We start from the raw sequence: 20520 nt of genomic DNA, 5'->3' as shown, positions 1-20520 counted from the left end.
CAAGGTAGAGTCTCAGTGTTTGATATAAAGTTCATTTGAAGTTATATATCAAGGTACAAATATAGGCCAAGGGCTGTATATCTCCAAGATCCCATATTTCTCATTTCTTTTGAAATGAGAAGTCAGAGCAAGCTAAGTGTTTCTTTCTGTTATAGTGATTATTTTATCCTTCTATACAGTTATTGCATGATTACTACATATAATATACTATAGTATATTTTTTAGGACATATAATTCAGTTGAAAATAAGATCTTTACTTTTAAGGTGACTTGTCTAATAAAAGCATGCATAAATAATAGAAAGCAAATGAAAAGAATGCATGAGTTATATAGAAATAACCAAAACTAAAAAAAACATTTGGGAACATATTAAAGTTTCATGAGTTTAGCAAGATTTTTAAGCTAGGAAATGAAAAACAGAATCTGGCCATCATACATAATGAACAAAAGTTTGAATAGAGGTGGAAAAGTCGGGCTGGAGTGATAGCTTAGCGGTAGGGCATTTGCCTAGCACGCAGACAACCTGGGTTGGACCCGAGTTCAATCCCCAACATCCCATATGGTCCCCCGAGCCTGCCAGGATCAATTCCTGAACACAGAGTCAGGAGTAACCCTGAGCATCATCAGGTGTGACCCCCCCCCCCAAAAAAAAGAGGTGGAAAAGTACAGGGTATGCTTTAAAAAGTCAAATGGCTTAATATATGAAGTCCATGGACTTCAGGGGAAGGGCATGGGAATCAAAAGGAACACAAGAGAAAAAAGGATCCCAAGAAGAAAAGACTGTGTATCAGAATCCTGAAGAAGGCTCTTGAGGCAGGAAGTTCTATTCATAAATTAGGGTAAAGGGAGCTGAAGGTCAAGCCCTAAATGAAGTTTAAACAGAGGAAATAGCAGCTAAAGGAGGCTGAAAGCATAGAGGGTGATTAAAAAACCACCAGGCTGTGATGCCACAGGAACTACTAGAAGAGACCATTTAAGTAAGAGAGCTGGCCACTTCATTCAAACTATTACATAAAGATGGCAATGAAAAGAATTTAAACAGCACAAAGGACTAGAGAGTAAGAACTTTGGGAGTCATGCCTGAGAGCCTATGCAGCAACTGGACAGTGCTGAATTGCTTTGTAAAGAATGAACTATACTGACCTGACCGTCCCTCACCTAAATTGCCCCCTCCCCACATGCACATGCCATCTTACAGAGAAATTACTCAAATAAGAACAATATCCAGCAATCATTTTTAATAAGAATAGGGAAAAGAAGAGGAATTTGGGGGGTATTTTACCCAGTTTCTACTTAAAAATGAAGTCCACCTGTATTTGTGGGTCTAATGTTTATTTTATTTATGTTAAAATAGTCAGTCTGGACAGAGCAGTAGTCTTCCACACACCAAAAAAACACCATCAGGAGAATAAATGATCCTGAGCAAAGTCTAGAGCTGATCCCATGACAGTATACTCCAAGGACGGAGAAACCCCATATTTCTTAGGCCAAGTGAATTCCTTTTCGAATGACCCCAATATTTACTGTGCCAGAGCAGGAGGGGAAAAAACAAAAATACAAAAAGCACAAAACTTTGGTTATTTTATATATATATATATATATATATATATATATATATATACATATATATATATTTTACCTTCATTTATTATTGTTATTATTATTTTTATTTACCTATCTATTTTGGTCGATTTCTCTGTTTGGGTGTGATTATTGAAATCGTTGTCCCCAATTATACTTATTTTTTTCTCTTCTTTTATCTTTTTTCGTTATGTGCTATGCCATGTTTCTTATTTCAAGACCATGGCGTGTTTTTGGTTTGTTTGTTTGTTTTTGTTTGTCTTTTTTGTTTTGTTTTGTTTTTCGTCTATTTTTTGTGGTGCTTATCGATATAGCTGGAGTCCTCACTGGATAATTGACACTTTTTTTTGGTACTGGTGGAGTGTTTCACCTTCTTTTTCTCCTTCATCTCCCAAATCGATGATGAGAGCCTCTAGAAGGATTCCACCCATTTTTGGAGTATTAGACTCTTACCCCAGTTTATATATCTTCTCTTTTTCCAGCAAAACCACGCAACTTGAACTAGCTAGTCCTGCCTACAGTTAGAGGGGGAGATAAGGGAGGCATCAAGACCAAACAGGTGCAAGACTACTAAGTAGTGGGCTGGATACAGAGGGGACCACATATTCTAGCCGCCCTGGGGGTGAGGGAAGAGGAAATGGGAGGTAGGACAAAAATGGAGGTGTAGGGAGGACAATTTGGTGATGGGAATCCCCCTGATTTTATGTAAATATGTACCTAAAATGTTATTGTCAACAATATGTAAGACACTATGATCAAAATAAAAATCATATTAAAAAATAGTCAGTCTTTTTGTCTAAAGGACTCAGGTATACAAGTAGATACCCAAACCTACTGTAAGTCCAAAGAACAGCAAGAACTATTCTGCTTCTCTAGGAATAATCTGTTATTGGACCCTATAATTCTAAATTGTGTTCCTACTCTTCTGGATGATTTTGTGGTTCACTACCTTTTAATTATTTAACACCTTTGAATAGTTGTAACTGATGCTACAATACACAAAGTATCAAAGAAATATGGACAAGCAACTTCCTTTCTAAAGTTTGGTGGCATCTCACATTTTCCTGACATTTTTAATAAAAGGAAAATATAGAAACTGCTGACAAAAATAATACTCTACTGTGGTAAGACCACAGTTTGATTTGCTGTTGGTCCTCTTCTTGAAAAAGAAGATGATGATCACCATTACATTTTTCTCTGTTTCTACATCCATTACAGGGCTGAGGAATGGCCTGTCAAGTCTTTATATTCAGTAAATCATAGCCTCAATTATAATACACCAGGATGCTTTTCAGAATTAGTCAGAGGTTCAATAATACTCATTAGTAACTAATATAAAAAATGGTCATTGGAAGAGTCATTCATCTTGGGGATTAAGGCAGAGAGGCCATCATTTATCTCAAGGAGTGTTAAAAATCAAAATATTTGTTCTAGATGTCGAGGTTTTAAATGTGGACATTATTGAGAGAGGGGTGGGCAAAAAAAAAAAAGAAAAGAAAAAAGAAATAAATATTACACATTAATGCAGAATGTTATGTTAACCAGGTCCAGCTGTTGATGCACAAAACTAGCCTGGTAATACTTTAGTTTGCATTAAAAATGCTACCCAGAGCCCAGACACTGGTTCTGTGGCTAAGGGCTTGCTTTGTACCAGCAGTATGACTGAATTATATTCCTATTCTGTTCCCCTATAGCTGAGTGCCATCCTGAGCTCTGCTGGTATGATCCACAATGCCAAAAGTATCTGACTTCTGGCACATAGTAACCAAGTAAGTATGTGTGAGTACCAAAATTAAGTTTGTGGTCTATAATCCCAGCACTACACAATAATAGCAATAGCAACAACAACAACAACAGGAAGTGGGTGGGGAGAAAGTCAATTTTAAAAACATTATTCAGAGGATGGAGCACAGAGGCTAGGGCATTTGCCTTACATGCGGCCATCCCCAGCATCCCATATGGTCTCCCAGCATACCGGGAGTAACTTCTGAATGCAAGAGCCAGGTATAATCCCCGAGCACTGCCAGGTATGGCCTCAAAACATAAAATAAAATAAAAACTCTTTAATTTCAGAAGTGCTAAGTAAGAGAAAAAGGGCAGTATTTTCTTTTTAATTTGAAATGCATGTTTTCCCTCTCTGGAGAAGACAATTAGGAAAATGAAAATCTAGAAAATAGATCATCACTTGATAGGCAGTGACAAGGGCCTAGATTGGGGCCATGTGGCTGTCAGCCTCTGACTTTCCACTGACCGACTACTTCTGCTCTCTGAGATGATGTTTCCAACAAAAAAGAAGGAGGTTATTTTTTATGAGTTTTTTCTCCTCTGTGTGAAAAAGCTGAAAAAGCAGCAGGAACCCCTGCCCGTCACATATTATATATAAAGGATCATAAGGACATCTCAAACAATTTTGCTGAGCCCAGGGAGCATTCACAATGCTTCTCAATTTCATTCTTCTCACTGTCTCAAGGCTGCTTGTGAAGTCTGTTTATTGAAGAAGTTTACACTTTGTAGATGTCAGCAGTAAAATTCAAACAATAGATTTACATAGTCATGACAATGATACCATTTTTGTTTATCAAACTAAACAGAAAAGTGGCAATAAAAATTCAGTACAATTAAATCAACATATGGTCAGGTCACTCCTTAAATGACTAAAAGGAGTGAATAGTCACAGCAGCAAGTAAAACTCTAAACAAACACTCTATTCTTACCACCAAGGAAATCCACATGTAACTTAAAATCACCACCTTACAATAGAAATTTATATAAAAAAATGCTGAGTAAGAAATGTGTTTTTATATAGGCAACTAAAATAGAAATGGATCACAAATATGCTTCTTTATATCTCCTTAGGATTAGAAATTAGCCATTTTCAGTAGAAATAGCATATATTGACAGGTTCGAACTAGATGAATAGAAAGCACTCAGAATAACACAGCCAATCAATTCAGGTCATAGTTACACAAGTGATAAAGAATTTTAAAACCAAAGAAAAATGGTAATGCAACCCAGAGAACAGGAACAGCAAGGAGCCCTCAGCACATTTTGGCAGTGTGGAAGAAGGCACTCAGAGACCAGTCCTGCATAAACAGAAATCCCGGAGGATGGAAGATGCTGCTCAAGATAGAAAGGAGAAATCCTCAGGCCTTGCTGTTCTCACTTTCTGCAATCTCCCAATCTTCCAATGTTCTCCCATTGGCTAAACCCATGAAGTCAGTCCACATGTGTAATGTGCAGTGAATAGCTCTGCCCCAGGCTCCTCACCCTCACCTTGTATCTAGCTAGGATGTCTAGGGGTAGGGACAGATCTAAGAAACCTATGACCTAATCTAATCTAGAATTTTAAACCCACATATGCCAGTTGGCTCAATGAGATAGAAATTAACAAGGATTCTTTAGTGAAGGGAGGAATGTGAATTATTCCCCCATTTCTAGTGAAGAAGTATGTTTAAAGCTTCTTCCAGCCATTAAAAAAATCTTTAATTGTCTATATATAAAAACATAATTATGTGGGCCAGAGAGATAGCATGGAGTAAGGCGTTTGCCTTCCATGCATAAGGATGGTGGTTCAAATCCTGGCATCCCATATGGTCCCCCATGCCTGCCAGGAGCGATTTCTGAGCATAGAGCCAGGAGTAACCTCTGAGCGCTGCCGGGTGTGACCCCCTATCCCCCCCAAAAAAAACAAAAACAAAAACCCAGAATTATGTAAAAGATCTGATTTTTTTTTCTAATTTAAAGACGTCTTTTCACAGCTTTTCCTTTTCTTTCAGGATTGATATTTGTGAACAATGAAAACAATTGTGTTTCATGATAACAGAGGACCTAGAAAGAAACTGAGAAAGTTCTTCCCCTGAGTTCTATTATAAGTCAAACATACTTCTGCAATTTTAAGTCCAACAGAAAGCATCCTTTAAAGAAAAATATTTTTTCCTTCAATGACAATAGATGCATGTGTTGAACGTATTTTTTTGTTTGTTTGTTTGTTTGTTTTTTGGGTCACACCCAGCAGTGCTCAGGGGTTACTGCTGGCTCCATGCTCAGAAATCGCTCCTGGCAGGCTCGGGGGACTATATGGGATGCCGAGATTCGAACCAATGACCTTCTGCATAAAAGGCAAACGCCTTACCTTCATGCTATCTCTCCGGCTCCTGAACATATTTTTTGTTTGTTTGTTTGTTTTTTGATTTTTGGGTCACACCTGGCGGTGCTCAGGGGTTACTCCTGGCTGTCTGCTCAGAAATAGCTCCTGGCAGGCACGGGGGACCATATGGGACACCGGGATTCGAACCACCCACCTTTGGTCCTGGATCGGCTGCTTGCAAGGCAAACGCCACTGTGCTATCTCTCCGGGCCCGCGAACATATTTTTTAAACATTCTTCCTGCTTCTGCTTCCTATGGAGTCTAGAGCTGAGATTCTAGGGAAACATCACCCTAAATGTTTTTGCTCCGAATTGTGGTATATCTGACTTAGTTTTGAGGCCATTAATCAAATATTCTAACCAGAAATAAAGCAGTAAGTGAACGGCAATAGAGAAGTAGAAAAAAAGTTTGTTTCTTTTTTTCCTTCATAAAACTGATATGGACATTTATTTATTTATTTATTTATTTATTTATTTCTAATTTTGGTTTTTGGGTCACACCCAGCAGTGCTCAGGGGTTACTCCTGGCTCTACACTCAGAAATCGCTCCTGGCAGGCTCAGGGGACCATGTGGGATGCCAGGATTTGAACCACCGTCCTTCTGCATGCAAGGCATGCATGCTATCTCCATGCTATCTCTTCGGCCCCTGATACAGACATTTAAATGTTGCCTTGTGGAAGCAGCTGGGCTATGAAGTAGACAAAGTTGGGCCCTACTCCCTGTCTACCAAACCTAGAAACTGTTCTTTTGGATATTTTCCTGACTTTCTCATCCAGCAGATATAGCCTGCCCTGCCTCACCCTCCCCCCCCCCCGCCCCCTTAGAACAGACAAAGTCAGTAACAATGACACTGAGGTGAATGGCATCACTATAATATCATGCATGGCCAGTGGGACAGGAAATTGAACTAAGGCATATGAAGTGCTGACTACCTTAACAGCACAGAGCCTGGGTTTCTTTTAAAAGTATTATTATTATTATTTTCCTTACCAATAACTTAAACAAACAAACAAAAAAAACCTCAATTAAAACCTTACCATTTAAGGCTCCACAAGTTCAGTCACAGCCCATTTTCTTCATGCTTAATGATTTTCTCATTATATGCAGTAATTTCTTACCAATTGCACTAATAAAAGTAAATCATGCTGGGTGTTCCCCGCCCCCCTTTTAAATGCTGCCTTTTCATTGATGTGTTAAATTAAAACCCCAGGCACAAGGAACAGAGAAAATGCAAAGACTTTGTTAGAATCCGTTTGAAGATAGCTAGATTGCTTTCCTTTTATTTTCCTTTCAATTCTGAGCCGTACTCTGTAGTCACAAGAATGAGAGACACTCACTCTCTTGGTCATAGCTTACTCTAGAAAACAAGTGACAGGGTGAGCTAATGAGAAGCCAGAAAAAGCCACTGTTATATTCTCACCTTATATGAGAACATTACAACAGGTGTTTTCATTCTGTATAAATGATTTTTCTTGCGGCTAGAGAGATAATACAGGGTTAAGGTGCTTGCCTTGCATGCAATCGGCCCCAATTTGATCCCCAGGACCACATATGGTCCCCTGAACCATGCCAGGGATGATCCCTGAGCACAGGTCAAAACACTGCTGGGTGTGCACTCTCCTTGTCCTCACCCTCCAAATCCAGAACAAATAAATAGCATTTCTTGTCTTAAATTAGGTATAAACCCAAATCTGTTCTTGAGTCAGATGGAAAGAAAAGATTCCTGGTAGATAGGTGGATGCACGATTTTTTTTTTTTTTTTGCAGTCTTAATTCAATTTAAGCATTAAAGACCCAGTTGAATGTGTCTTGAAAGATATAAAAGCCTGAAGGTTATTAATAAATATTTATAGGCCATACAGAAGTTAACTAAAGACCAAAGCACATCTACTTTAGTGTAACTAATTTTCCCAATTCCAGAATGGATTGCACTTAACATACAAAACTAGGGCATGATTCTAATATAAGAAACTAAAGGAAGCACTTCTCATCAAATAAGGAAGTGATTTCTTTGGCTCATTAAAGTAATGTTTATGTCATATGCCTAGAAGTATGTGTTGGGAGTAGTGCTAAGAAACGGACAAGGCAGACAAAGAGATTTTTGTCATTTTCTCAGGTCGTACAATTCTAAAGTGTTGAGTTCAAAATAAAAGGCAATATAGAAAAATTAAGACCCTTACCATCTCGACTTGATTCCATTCCAGATAGGCAGCAGAGGAGGCAGGCAGCATGCAAGATGGAGGAGCTCAATACTGCAGCAATTTTAGAGTGTATGTCTAGCCTCATCCCTGAGTGGATGGCATCAAACTAATGCAGGATGGAAGCAGAAGGCACCAAGTAGCCCAGTAACCATGCAGACCAAAGGAAACACTCTGGAGAGCAGGAGACCAATCTGGCAATAGGATCCAATTAAAAGTTGGTAATTGAAATGGAATTGAAATTCATGTAGCCAGTTGAAGAAATATAGAGAGTAAAGAAGAAAATTTCCCAGAAAAAAGGAAAGGAGGCAGCTTCCAATAGAATTGGTTTAGGAGTCAAGGGAGAAGGATGAGGGGGTGCAAGAGGAAGCCTCAGTTTTTCTTTGCCAGCTGTAGTGAGCACTCCTATTTTGGACTATTCCCATCCTGCATTTTTAATGTTCCTGTAAAAACCTAGGCTCTTTCTGATGAAGAGGAAGTACAATTCCCAAGACCACAAAATTATGCTCCAGAGCTTAGGCTCACTGGGAGACAAAGTTAATGGGCAATATCTAAGGCATATGGCCAGATAATAACCCAAAAGACTGAAACCAGCCAGATCACTCTTCACACTCTTATTAAAAGACAAGAAATGCAAAGAGCCTACACATCACCCCTTTCTTAGTCCTATCGCAAATTTCCCTGCACATGGAAGTTCCTTCTCCTTTCTCTTCTACTTTCCAATAAACTCTTCTACATTCTAACACCAAGTCTGAACATCTTTACCTAAGTACCATGGACGAACACAAAGACCCACCACACCACTCCTGCAACAACAGCAGCATGCTATTTCAGGATGCCTCAAGAATTTGATAGGTTCTTAAACTTTCTGGTATCAAATATTATAAATATTATAATATTATCAAATATTATAAATAACCAGATTCTAGTGCAGAAACTCCCAAACGTACTTGGTTTACAAACTTGGTTTACAGAAAGCAAAGCAAAACAAAAAGAGGAATCAGTACCCTTCTGAAAATCTCCCTTTTTAAAAAGAACAGCAGACAGGCCTGAAGAAATAGCACAGTGGTAGGGCATTTGCCTTGCACACATCCAACCCAGGACAGAGAGTGGTTCAATTCCCAGCATCCCATATGGTCCCCTGAGCGTGCCAGGAGCGATTTCTAAGTGAAGAGCCAGGAGTAACCCCTGAGCACCACCAGATGTGACTAACAAACAAAACAAAACAAACAAACAAACAAACCAAAAGAACAGCAAAAAACACCTCTGCCCTCACCCCAAACTAACTACACCCATGGAAATCAAGGAGGGACAAAACAGAGCTTTAATGTTTATCAGTGTTTAGAAAGATTTACTATAGAACAATGTTTCCTAAAGTGGGTGATAAGGCGCAGCCTTGGATGCATTCAGGAAAGTCTATCAAAAGGAAACAACAGATTTGCTGAAGGTACATCTTAGCTTACAGATACAACCCTGCCAATGATGCTACACATTTAGTATTCAAATATCTTGCTTACTTCATTTACAGTCCATCAAAAGAGTAATTATAAGTGGGGACAATTGTGGAATAATCCTATCTTAGTTATTTCATATATTTCCCTTCCATGTAGGAGACAGAGTGAGAAAAAGCATCACTGCCAACACACAAAATTAACAAACACTATAAGAAAAAAATAATATGATCAACATTATGCCAACAAATTAAGCAATATAGATGAAACAGACAAATTTGATTCAAGACATTACTATACCTGACCCAAGGAAAAAAAATTAAACTGTCTAAATCTATACTAAGTAATAACTAAATTAGTATAAAAAGCTCCCCACATAGAACCCAGTCCCAGAAGGTTTTAGTGAAGTCTGTCAAACAGTTAAAAAGGAAATATCAATCCTAAAGAGATAGAACCAATAACTCCTTACTTGCTCATTCTAACAAGTATATATGCCTGACACCAAAATCAAAGATCAAAAGAAACTATACCTCATAAACATACACAGGATTCCTAATTTTATATTAGCAAAATTAATTCAGAAATATACAAGACTAATTACCAAGTTCAATTGGCCATTTATACCAGAAAAAATGATTTAACAACCAAAAATCAACTAATATAATAGACAAAAAAATATGATCACCTCAATGCATATGGATAAAATATCTAGATATTCATTCTTTTTTTTTGGGGGGGGGGGGCACACCCAGCGGTGCTCAGGGGTTACTCCTGGCTGTCTGCTCAGAAATAGCTCCTGGCAGGCACAGGGGACCATATGGGACACCGGGATTCGAACCAACCACCTTTGGTTTTGGATCGGCTGCTTGCCAGGCAAACGCCGCTATACTATCTCTCCGGGCCCTAGATATTCATTCTTTTTTTTTTTTTTAAATATGGAACGCTTCACGAATTTGCGTGTCATCCTTGCGCAGGGACCATGCTAATCTTCTCTGTATCGTTCCAATTTTAGTATATGTGCTGCCGAAGCGAGCACAGATATTCATTCTTAATAATATATCAATTAACTAAAAAAATGAAGAGAATATTTTCAAATGGATAAAGGGAATCTTAGAGAAATTTTGAACATCATACTAACAATAAATGCATGAAAGGTTTGGGCCCAGTGAGATAGCTTAAAAGACTGAGTGCATGCTTTGCATGCAGCCAGCTCAAATTTTATTCCTGGTACTGCAAAGTTCCCTAAACATAGAACTGAGTAGTTCCTGAACACCACTGAGTATGAGCAAAAAAAACAAACAAAAAAACAAAAACAAAAACAAAGAAAACAAGAAAATGAAATAAGAATTTTGTTTGTTTGTTTTTTGGGTCACACCCGGTTGTGCTCTTAGCTGTGTTCAGAAATCGCTCCTGGTAAGCTTGGGGGACCATATGGGATGTCAGGAATCGAACCCAGGTCTCGTCTTTGCCTGCCTGCATGCAAGGCAAATGCCCTACTGCTGTGCTATCTCTCCAGCCCCCAAATAAGAATATTTTAGAAGAATAAAAGCTTTCAGCTAGAGAAAGAGTACAGTGGTGAAGACACTTGCATTGAAAGTTACTGCCCTAGTTTGATCCTCAGCACCACATAAGGTCCCTTGAACACATCCAGGGATGATCCCTGAGCACAGAGGTAGAAGCAAGCTCTTAGCACAACTATGTGGCACTCCACCCCCGCAAAAGAAACAAAAGCAAGAATAGAAGTTTTCCCTTAGATAAAGGAAATAAGTATGCTGATTATCATCATTTCTGTATACCCAAACTGGCCACTATGGCCAGTACAATAAATAAATAAGAGCATACAAATTAGAAGTAGTTAAGTGACCTTTATTTGCAAACAACAGGGTTCTGTATGTAGAAAATTCTAAGAAGTCTATGAAAAGCTATTAACTAGTAAACTAGTAAGTTTACAGGATATAAGGATCAATGGGTAACAATACTTCCATATGCCAGCAATAAACAACACAAATATTAAATTTAGGGGGTGTAGAGATAGTACAAAGGCTAATGCAGCTGACCCTAGTTCAATTAACTCCCTTCCAAGAGCAATCTCTGAGCACAGGGCCAGAAGTAAGCCCTGGTTAGTTATACCCCATTGCCCCCCAATTTTTTAAAATTCAATCTCAATAGCATAATAAAAAATATTTGGCAAATTTTTGAGAAGTGCAGGACCTAGAGACTGAATGCTAAATAATACTATGTAGAGAAAATAAATAAGATCTAAATGGAAAATACTATATATTAATGAATTGGAAAATTTAGCATTATTGATATTAAGGGGAACTCTTTCCTAATTATCATTATTCTATATACTCAATGCGGTCCCTATAAAAAATTTCAGTGGTTTTTTTTTGGTGTAAGTTTGAAAAGCTAGCCCTAAAGTTTAATATTAAGAAATTCAGAGAGCTTAGACTAGTATGAAATAATTTCGGAAAAGAACAAAATTAGAAGACTTACTGCTACAGAATTTCAAAATTTACTATTTTGAAGTAAATAGTATAAAGCTCAAGCAATAAAAAACATATTAAAGAAAATCAGACACAGATCAATGTAACAGAATTGAAGAATATAAATATAAACATATTTGTTGTCAGGTGACAAGGGTAACGCAATTAAATAGAAAAAGGTCAGTTAACTCAATACACAGTGCAGGGACACTGTGTTATCCCTATGAAACACAATGAACCCAAACCCTTATCTCATACCACTCACAAAAATCAACTCAATGTGGATTACAAGTCTAAAACATTTAGGTTAAAAAAATTCTTTGTGACATGAAGCTGGGCAATAACAATAAATATAACAATAAAATGATAGTTCAGAAGAGATAAAAGACAAGAGACTTAAGAACTTTAAATATTAAAAGATAGTACTAAAAAGACTAGACAGAGGTTGAAGAGATAGGTCAAGGTGTAAGGCACTTAATCTTGCATGCAGATAAACTGGATTTAATATCCTCAGAATTGCATGTGGTCAGCTAAGCACCATCAGGGGTAATCCTGATTAGAGCCAGGAGTACAAACCCTGAGGACAACAGGGTGACCCAAAACAATAGGGAGAGAAAACAAAGCAAAAATTTAAACACCAAACTTAACTTTCCTGCTGTTGTGTATGTAAATATTTTAGGGGATTAGTATGTTGCTGACCCTAACCTGATTGGTGATTGTGCCCTACCCTAGGGTGTGACCTGGCATTCTGTCCCCACCCTAGGGTAGTACCTGATTCTGCTTCCACCATTGGTTGGTATCTGATCCCACTATTGGGTGGTACCTGATTCTGGGGGATAAAAACAAGGGTCTGTGGAAGGCCGAGGCTTTTTTGCTGGAACAGACGGAGGCTGAGTCTTGGGACTTCAGTCTTGTCCACCGAATAAAGCTAATATTTCCACAAGCCTGACTGTCTGCGAGCTGTTTACCTGCCGTTTCACCTCAGAACCGTCGGCTAGACAGGGTGGCAGACGTGTGCTTCGAGCTGGAAGAGAAAGGCCTCATCCTCCATCCCTCTATCAGTCAACCACTTCAGGGACTGACTTGCAACATTCTGCCATATTCAAAGTATCTATGATCAAAGAGCCTCAATTTCTACTGAAACCGTCGTTCATATCTAAATCAAGCTCCTTTCTCTTTTCTGACTGAAAAATAAACATACATTTCAAATATATACGTATATATTATTTGTTTTATGTAGAAATAGATGGATAAGATAGAGATGACTAACCGTACCAAAATATACTTGCCATTTCTTTCTGCGTCAGCATATTTTTTTTTTTGTCTAGAGTTTCAATGTGAATGGGTAGGACCAAAACACATTTACTACATTTACTGAGTCTTCCAAGCTGTTTCTAGGCTCCTCTTAACACATTTCAGCTGATTAGTGACAATTTTAACAAAAGCCTAACATACTTTCTTAAACATCTTAATTGGTTAAGAGCTTCTGTTGTTTGTCATGAGCAGTCTCTTTTAAGTCATTGATTAAAGTAGTTTGCACTTCAGCACAATCCGAAATCAGTTTCCTTTTCAACCAGCTGGGCTTAGGAAGCCATCTTGAAGACAGCTCAATGCAAGGAAAACAAAGTGCGCTTGCCCAGCTTGACAAAGATCAACGAAGAACCAGAGAACCATAAAGGGGTCTCAAACTCGTGGCCCGTGGGCCCTTTGCGGCCCTCCGTACATTTTGTGGCCCTGCCCTAGAGGAATCTTTTTTTGTTTTGTTTTAGTTGTTTGGGTCACACCCCCCAATGTTCAAGGCTTACTACTGACTTTGCACTCAAGGATCACCCCGACTTTGCCTCCCGCGGCCCCCAGGTAAATTGAGTTTGAGACCCCTGATAGAGGAAGAACCAGAGGAAACAGGCAGTAGAGCAAAAGAATCAAATTGCCATGGTTGAGAACTTAAGCTGAACTCTAGCTCAAATTATTCCCATTAGCACTTACTTCAAGAGTGAACTTGTTTTTTTTTAAATATATTTTTTATTTAAACACCTTGATTACATGACCTGATTGTGTTGTTTGGGTTTCAGTCATGTAAAGAACACCACCCATCACCAGTGCAACATTCCCATCACCAATGTCCCAAATCTCCCTGCTCACTACCCAACCCCTGTCTGTACTCTAGACAGGCTTTCTATTTCCTTCTTACATTCTCATTATTAGGATAGTTCGAAATGTAGTTATTTCTCTAACAAAACTCAAAAACCCTGTTTGTGGTGAGCTTCATGAGGTGAGCTGTAACTTCCAGCCCTTCTCTCTTTTGTGTCTGAAAATTATTATTGCAAGAATGTTCATTGTTCTTAAAACCCATAGATGAATGAGACCATTCTGTGTTTTTCTCTCTCTCTCTGACTTATTTCACTCAGCATAATAGATTCCATGTACATCCATGTATAGGAAAATTTCATGACTTCATCTCTCCTGACAGCTGCATAATATCCCATTGCGTATATGTACCACAGTTTCTTTAGCCATTTGTCTGTTGAAGGGTATCTTGGTTGTTTCCAGAGTCTTGCTATGGTAAATAGTGCTGCAATGAATATAGGTATAAGGAAGGAATTTTTGTATTGTATTTTTGTGTTCCTAGGGTATATTCCTAGGAGTGGTATAGCTGGATCGTATGGGAGCTCGATTTCCAGTTTTTGGAGGAATCTCCATATCGCTTTCCATAAAGGTTGAACTAGACAGCATTCCCACCAGCAGTGGATAAAAGTTCCTTTCTCTCCACATCCCCGCCAACACTGCTTGTTCTCATTCTTTGTGATGTGTGCCAAACTCAAGAGTGAACTTCTACAGCAAAAAGGTAAAATACTCTTTCTCTAAAGTACCCATTATTGTTCCTGCATTCCTTCCTTCCTTCCTTCCTTCCTCCCTCCCTCCCTCCCTTCCTTCCTTCCTTTTCTCCCTCCCTCCTCCTTTCCTTTCCTTTCCTTTCCTTTCCTTTCCTTTCCTTTCCTTTCCTTTTTCCTTCCCTTCCCATCCCATCCCTTCCCCTTTCCCTTTCCCCTCCCTTCCCTTTCCCCTCCCTTCCCTTCCCTTTCCCCTCCCTTCCCTTCCCTTCCCTCCCCTTTCCCTTCCCTTCCCTTCCCCCTCCCCTCCCTCCCTCCCTCCCTCCCTTCCTTCCTTCCTTCCTTCCTTCCTTCCTTCCTTCCTTCCTTCCTTCCTTCCTTCCTTCCTTCCTTTTCTCCCTCCCTCCTCCTTTCCTTTCCTTTCCTTTCCTTTCCTTTCCTTTCCTTTCCTTTCCTTTCCTTTCCTTTCCTTTCCTTTCCTTTCCTTTCCTTTCCTTTCCTTTCCTTTCCTTTCCTTTTTCCTTCCCTTCCCATCCCTTCCCTTTCCCCTCCCTTCCCTTTCCCCTCCCTTCCCTTCCCTTCCCCCTCCCCTCCCTCCCTCCCTCCCTCCCTCCCTCCCTCCCTCCCTCCCTCCCTCCCTTCCTTCCTTCCTTCCTTTTTTTTGGGTGGGGGGCACACCCAATGACACTCATGGGTTACTCCTGGCTATGTGCTCAAAAATCGCTCCTGGCTTGGGGGATCATATGGGACTCTGGGAATCGAACCTTGGTCAGTTCTAGACTAGTACGGGCAAGACAGACACCTTACTAGTTGTGCTACTGCTCTGGCCCCATTGCATTTCTTGTCTGTTTTGTTTGTTTGTTTGGGGGCCATACCTGCTGGTGCTCAGGGTGGGTGTTGGTGATCAAACGTGGACCAGTCACATGAAAGGCATGCATTCTATCCTTTTACTAACAGTGCAGCCCCATTATTCTTGCATTTCTATCAACACCTAATAATGTGAGCCTTACTGCACTATTGCTGACCCTGATACTAAACATAGGGTCACTCAGTGTTTAAAATACAAACCTGGGGCCCGGAGAGATAGCACAGCGGCATTTGCCTTGCAAGCAGCCGATCCAGGACCAAAGGTGGTTGGTTCGAATCCCGGTGTCCCATATGGTCCCTCGTGGCTGCCAGGAGCTATTTCTGAGCAAACAGCCAGGAGTAACCCCTGAGCACCACCAGGTGTGGCCCAAAAACCAAAAATAAATAAATAAATAAAATAAAATAAAATACAGACCTGAAATACATTCATACTAGTTCCACATTTTCAGTCCTGGGGAAGTACCCTTCACCAGGTGACGCTCAGGGGCTATTCCTGCTATGCGCTCAGAAATCGCTCCTGGCTTGGGGGATCATACAGGACTCCAGGGGATCAAACTGAAGTCAGTCCTAGGTTAGCACGTGCAAGGCAAACGCCCTACCGCTTGCACCACCACTCTGGCCCCAGTATCATTCATTTTTAAAATAAAAAAAAGGAAACAAAAATACTTTAGCAGTTCAAGAAGAGCAACTAAACCACTAAGGAGAAAACAATGCTGGGAGGAAATAAAAACACGGCCTATAGCACATACAGAATCCCCTTTAACAATCTCGGAAGAAACTAAGTGCTCACTGAGAACATAATGACTGCAAACTAACTTGTCTTATGTTTTATGTTTCCATTTGTTTCTGATAACAGATAACTAGGCTATATTTTACAAGAGCCATACCCTGTAATTAGAGCTGTTCTGATTCACGCATTGATGGGAACTTGAAGGGATTTTAGAAACTAATGGAAGCTTTTTAGGGAGAACATTTAAACGATAACTGAAAACTAAAATCACTGTTAATGTGATATGTGTTAATATGCTGTTGTAGAATTCTGTCATTTCCTTTAAGTATATTTTTCTTTTTGTCTTCATGTCAATTCATTCTAATTTACTCAATTTTATTATATAAAACGTAAATTGGGGGTAACACTGTGCTATTAATGAAAGACAGGCAACCAATGAAGAAGTTTAAGTCACAAGAAAGCAAGAATGAACTCCTTGGAATGTGATTCGGTGTCTTCCACATAATTATGTGTACCACCATAAAGTCCTCTCTTAGAAGATACTGTTTAGAATTCTCATAAATAAATTTGTGTTTTTAAGTGAGATTATTGTTACTGATCAATAAGCATAAAGTAAATCAAATTCTGGGTGTTAACCATTTGAACAAGTCAAAAAGGAATCTAGTGAAGAACAGTGAGATATTTAGTAAGAAATATTAATAAGCACTAAAATATCTGTAATGATATATTTTTTCTCTCATGACCAGAAGCATTACTGCTATTTTGGGATGGTGTTAAGAAAGTATGCCATGCTATTTTTAAAAAATAAACTTTCACAGAGCCAGAGATATTTAAATTTTAATGTTTTGGTTAGCATGCTTTTATCAGGATATTAAAAGTATTTGACAGAACTTTCCCCCTTTATTTAGCAGCTTTATGCAAAACAGATAAAAGCCTAGACTAAATCTTCTCTTTATCTAGAAAGAACAAAGAAAGTTTACATATGTCATACCCAAAATTACATAAACCAGAGCCCTTTAAGAAAACAAAACAACACCCCCAACACACACACACACACACACACACACACACACACACACACACACACACACACGAAAAATACCTCCTACATCCCAATTCTTGTGAATCAACACTTTGGAGCATAATTTATGAATAAAAATCATATAATGTGAATAAAGAGCCATGTGAATAACTCAGTGCTCAATCAAAGAATAGAACAAAACAGAAGAATAAAATCTATGGGGCTGGAGTGATAATACAGGAAGCAGGGCAATTTCCTTGTAGTGGATGACCCAATTTCAATCTCTGGCATCCCCTATAGTTCCCCAAATCCCTCCAGAAGAGATTCCTGAGTGAAGAGCCAAGGTAACCCCCGAACATTAGTGGGTATGGCCCCAAAACAAAGTCTGTGATGAATAATAAGACTTCACTACCAACATCACCAAATTCTACTTAGTATTGGAAAGTTATACAGATGTCACTTTTATAAAAAATACTTTAAAATTAAAAGAAGGAAAGGGTGAAATTAAAAATTAAAAACTTAAAATTGAAAATTAAAAGGGAAAGATGTGATAAAAAACATGAGTAACCTTGAACACAGGGATGGAAATAGTGCTTAAGCATCACAAAGCGTAGTTCCAGAATGAAAAAAGAAAAAAATTAAAAGGATTTTGCTTGATGATTGAAAATAAGGTAATTGGAGAAATAAACATAATGAAAGCAAAGAATGCTGAGAAAGGGGATGGGGTGGTGGTGCAAGCAGTAGGGCATTTGCCTTGCATGTGCTAACCTAGGATGGACTGTGGTTTGATCCCCAGTGTCCCATATGGCTCCCCCCCAAGCCAGAAGCAATTTCTGAGTGCATAGCCAGGAGTAACCCCTGAATGTCACTGGGTGTTCTACCTCCCCCCCAAAAAAAGAATGTTGAGAAAAAATGTTTCTGCAACTATCAGAAGGCTCCTCACCTAACTAAACAAGTAAGTGTACATTCACTGCTCAGTTGTATATAACATAAATCTAGCGTCAAGTTTCAGACTCCAAATACGAGTCCACACTAACCTATGTGAACTAAAAAAATCTAAGTGACAAAAATAAGGTTCATGGGAAAGAATCATCATCTAATCACAATTCCTTTACATGTCATTACATTCCATCCTTTGCTATTCCCATACATTCACTTTTTCTGATACTGAAGGGTTTCTGAGAACCTGTTTTGGCATACCAAGTAAACTCAAGTTGTTTTATATAGAACCATCCTTACTGAGAATCTATAAATTTAGACTTCTCTTAATCAGCTAGGAATTATTTGGAAAAGTAAAATATAATGGCATTTCATTCTCAAACTTGTTTCTTTTAGCCATTTTAGTATCATCCTAAATAAAAAGCAGTGGGGGGGGGGATAAACATTTAAAATTCAGAATTTTCCTTCTTAGTAATTTTTAATGTGAAATGTGTGAGAACAGTATACCTACACAGATGAGAGGCAATTTCTGTGTCCTTAGATAGAGTGATAATAAAGGATTTTTCTCTTGTAAAGCATTGGTGAAAGACTATAATTTCCAGGATCATTTCTATAGTATGTAAAGCATTAGTGAAATCAGAAAAGTAAGGGCACCTGAGGCAACTAAGGCCCGTTTACAGAACTAGTGGTAGTCAGAAAAAAACACATACCCTGGCTCCAGAATGCTAGTTGCATTCTTGATGCGAATAAGCTTAGGGCAAGAACTGTCATTTCCATTTAAAATAAGAAAAAAAAAGAATATGTAACTGCCTCTGTAAATGGTATCAGGGATGGAACACAATCTTTTCCTTTGTGTTATGAATAGAACACACAGGAAGATTTACCCATGTTTTAATTCATAACAACAGATGAGAATGTCAAGTGCTAAGAGTAAAACAATTTGAAAGGTTCTCTACTGTTGTTCTACTTTTGGCAAATCATTTTGAAAACAGACAGAAAAGAAAGGAAAGGAATAGAAGATAAATAAGGTGGGGGGGGGGGTTACTCCTGAGCACAGACCCAGGAGCAGTTTCTGAGCACTGCTGGGTGTGGTTCCAGGGTCATCTCCACAAAAATAAATAAATAAATAAACAAACAAACAGGAGTGGCTTCTTTCTCCACAGTCTTAGGCAGAGGACTCTGGGAAGGATAAACAAGTTCAACAGATTGAGAGACTCACAGGATAAAGTAAGTGCTTACATGGGGGAAAAGGCATGGCCTAGAAAGGGCCTTAGTAGATAGATGCCCAGGCAGAGGAACTACGAGAAGATAAGCAGAGAAAAAACAAATCCAGTATAACAAGTAAGACACTTGACTTGCACACGACTGGGATTTGATCCCCAATTACCATATGGTCCTTTGAGCCCACTATAACTGACTGCTGACTGCAGAGCTAGGATTAACTCTTGAGTACTGCTGGGTGTGAGTTCCCCCAACCCCCCAAAAAGGGAAAAGAAAAACAACTCTTGAGACTTGAAGCAAGAAGAGAAAGGATAAAAGAGAAGCCAAATTTGCTTCAAAAAGCAGAGGTAGCTTGCTAACTAATAGGAAGACTTATTTTCCCACAGCTTTGCAGAAAGTCTGCTTTTGTGAGGTCACTAGAAAGCTCTAACCAACCAAGTCTGAAACTATCAGACTAAGGACATTCCATCATTTCATGAGCAATGTATTAGGGGATGTTCATGGCCACCATTGGAGGATGGCTGACATCACAAATCCTAGAGCAAGGCAGTTTTAGATAGATGACTTTATGATGTTCCTTCCCCCCACTTCACTTCTCTTCCCTTCATCATTACCATGATAACCCAGGGTGACACATGTGTAGCTGTGGAGTTCATATACTTTCTTAGCGCATGTCAGTAGGGGTTAAATCCTGTAATGTACTACTCACATACTTCCTGACTGCTGTGTTCACTGGGTGTTGCACACTTTAGTGCTGCTTTCAAAAATTGACATACCCAGCCACAGTGAGCACTGAGGGTGAAACATGATGACTGCAGTGTTCATACACACCTGGATCATGGCGATTTGCATAGTTGGAGGGTCAGGGTCCCAATCAACAGAGTTGCCAAGGCTGCACTAAGCATATGGGGAAATACTAAGGGATTCATTAGCAGCCTCATACTGCAGGACAGATAATATTTTGGCTACTAAGCTATCTCCACACCCCTTGTTTAAGTAGCAACAATAACAACCAAAAAACAAAATGTATAGGAAAGAAGGGCCAGTAG

General features: G+C 39.0%; 1 protein-coding gene and 1 non-coding gene across 2 annotated transcripts in view; both read right to left on the bottom strand.

The window, feature by feature from the left end:
* XRCC5 (X-ray repair cross complementing 5) overlaps positions 1 to 20520 on the bottom strand; it is a 134233-nt gene that overhangs the window by 19918 nt on the left and 93795 nt on the right. The window lies entirely within an intron of this gene.
* On the bottom strand, positions 10306 to 10412 carry LOC125996629 (U6 spliceosomal RNA). Its single transcript, XR_007491316.1, has one exon. It is a non-coding gene; the product is annotated as a U6 spliceosomal RNA (small nuclear RNA).

The sequence above is a fragment of the Suncus etruscus genome, chromosome 1, assembly GCF_024139225.1.
Source record: "Suncus etruscus isolate mSunEtr1 chromosome 1, mSunEtr1.pri.cur, whole genome shotgun sequence".
Lineage (NCBI taxonomy): Eukaryota > Metazoa > Chordata > Mammalia > Eulipotyphla > Soricidae > Suncus > Suncus etruscus.
The sequence above is the reverse complement of the archived record's forward strand: the minus strand, read 5'-3'. Positions and strand labels throughout refer to the sequence as shown.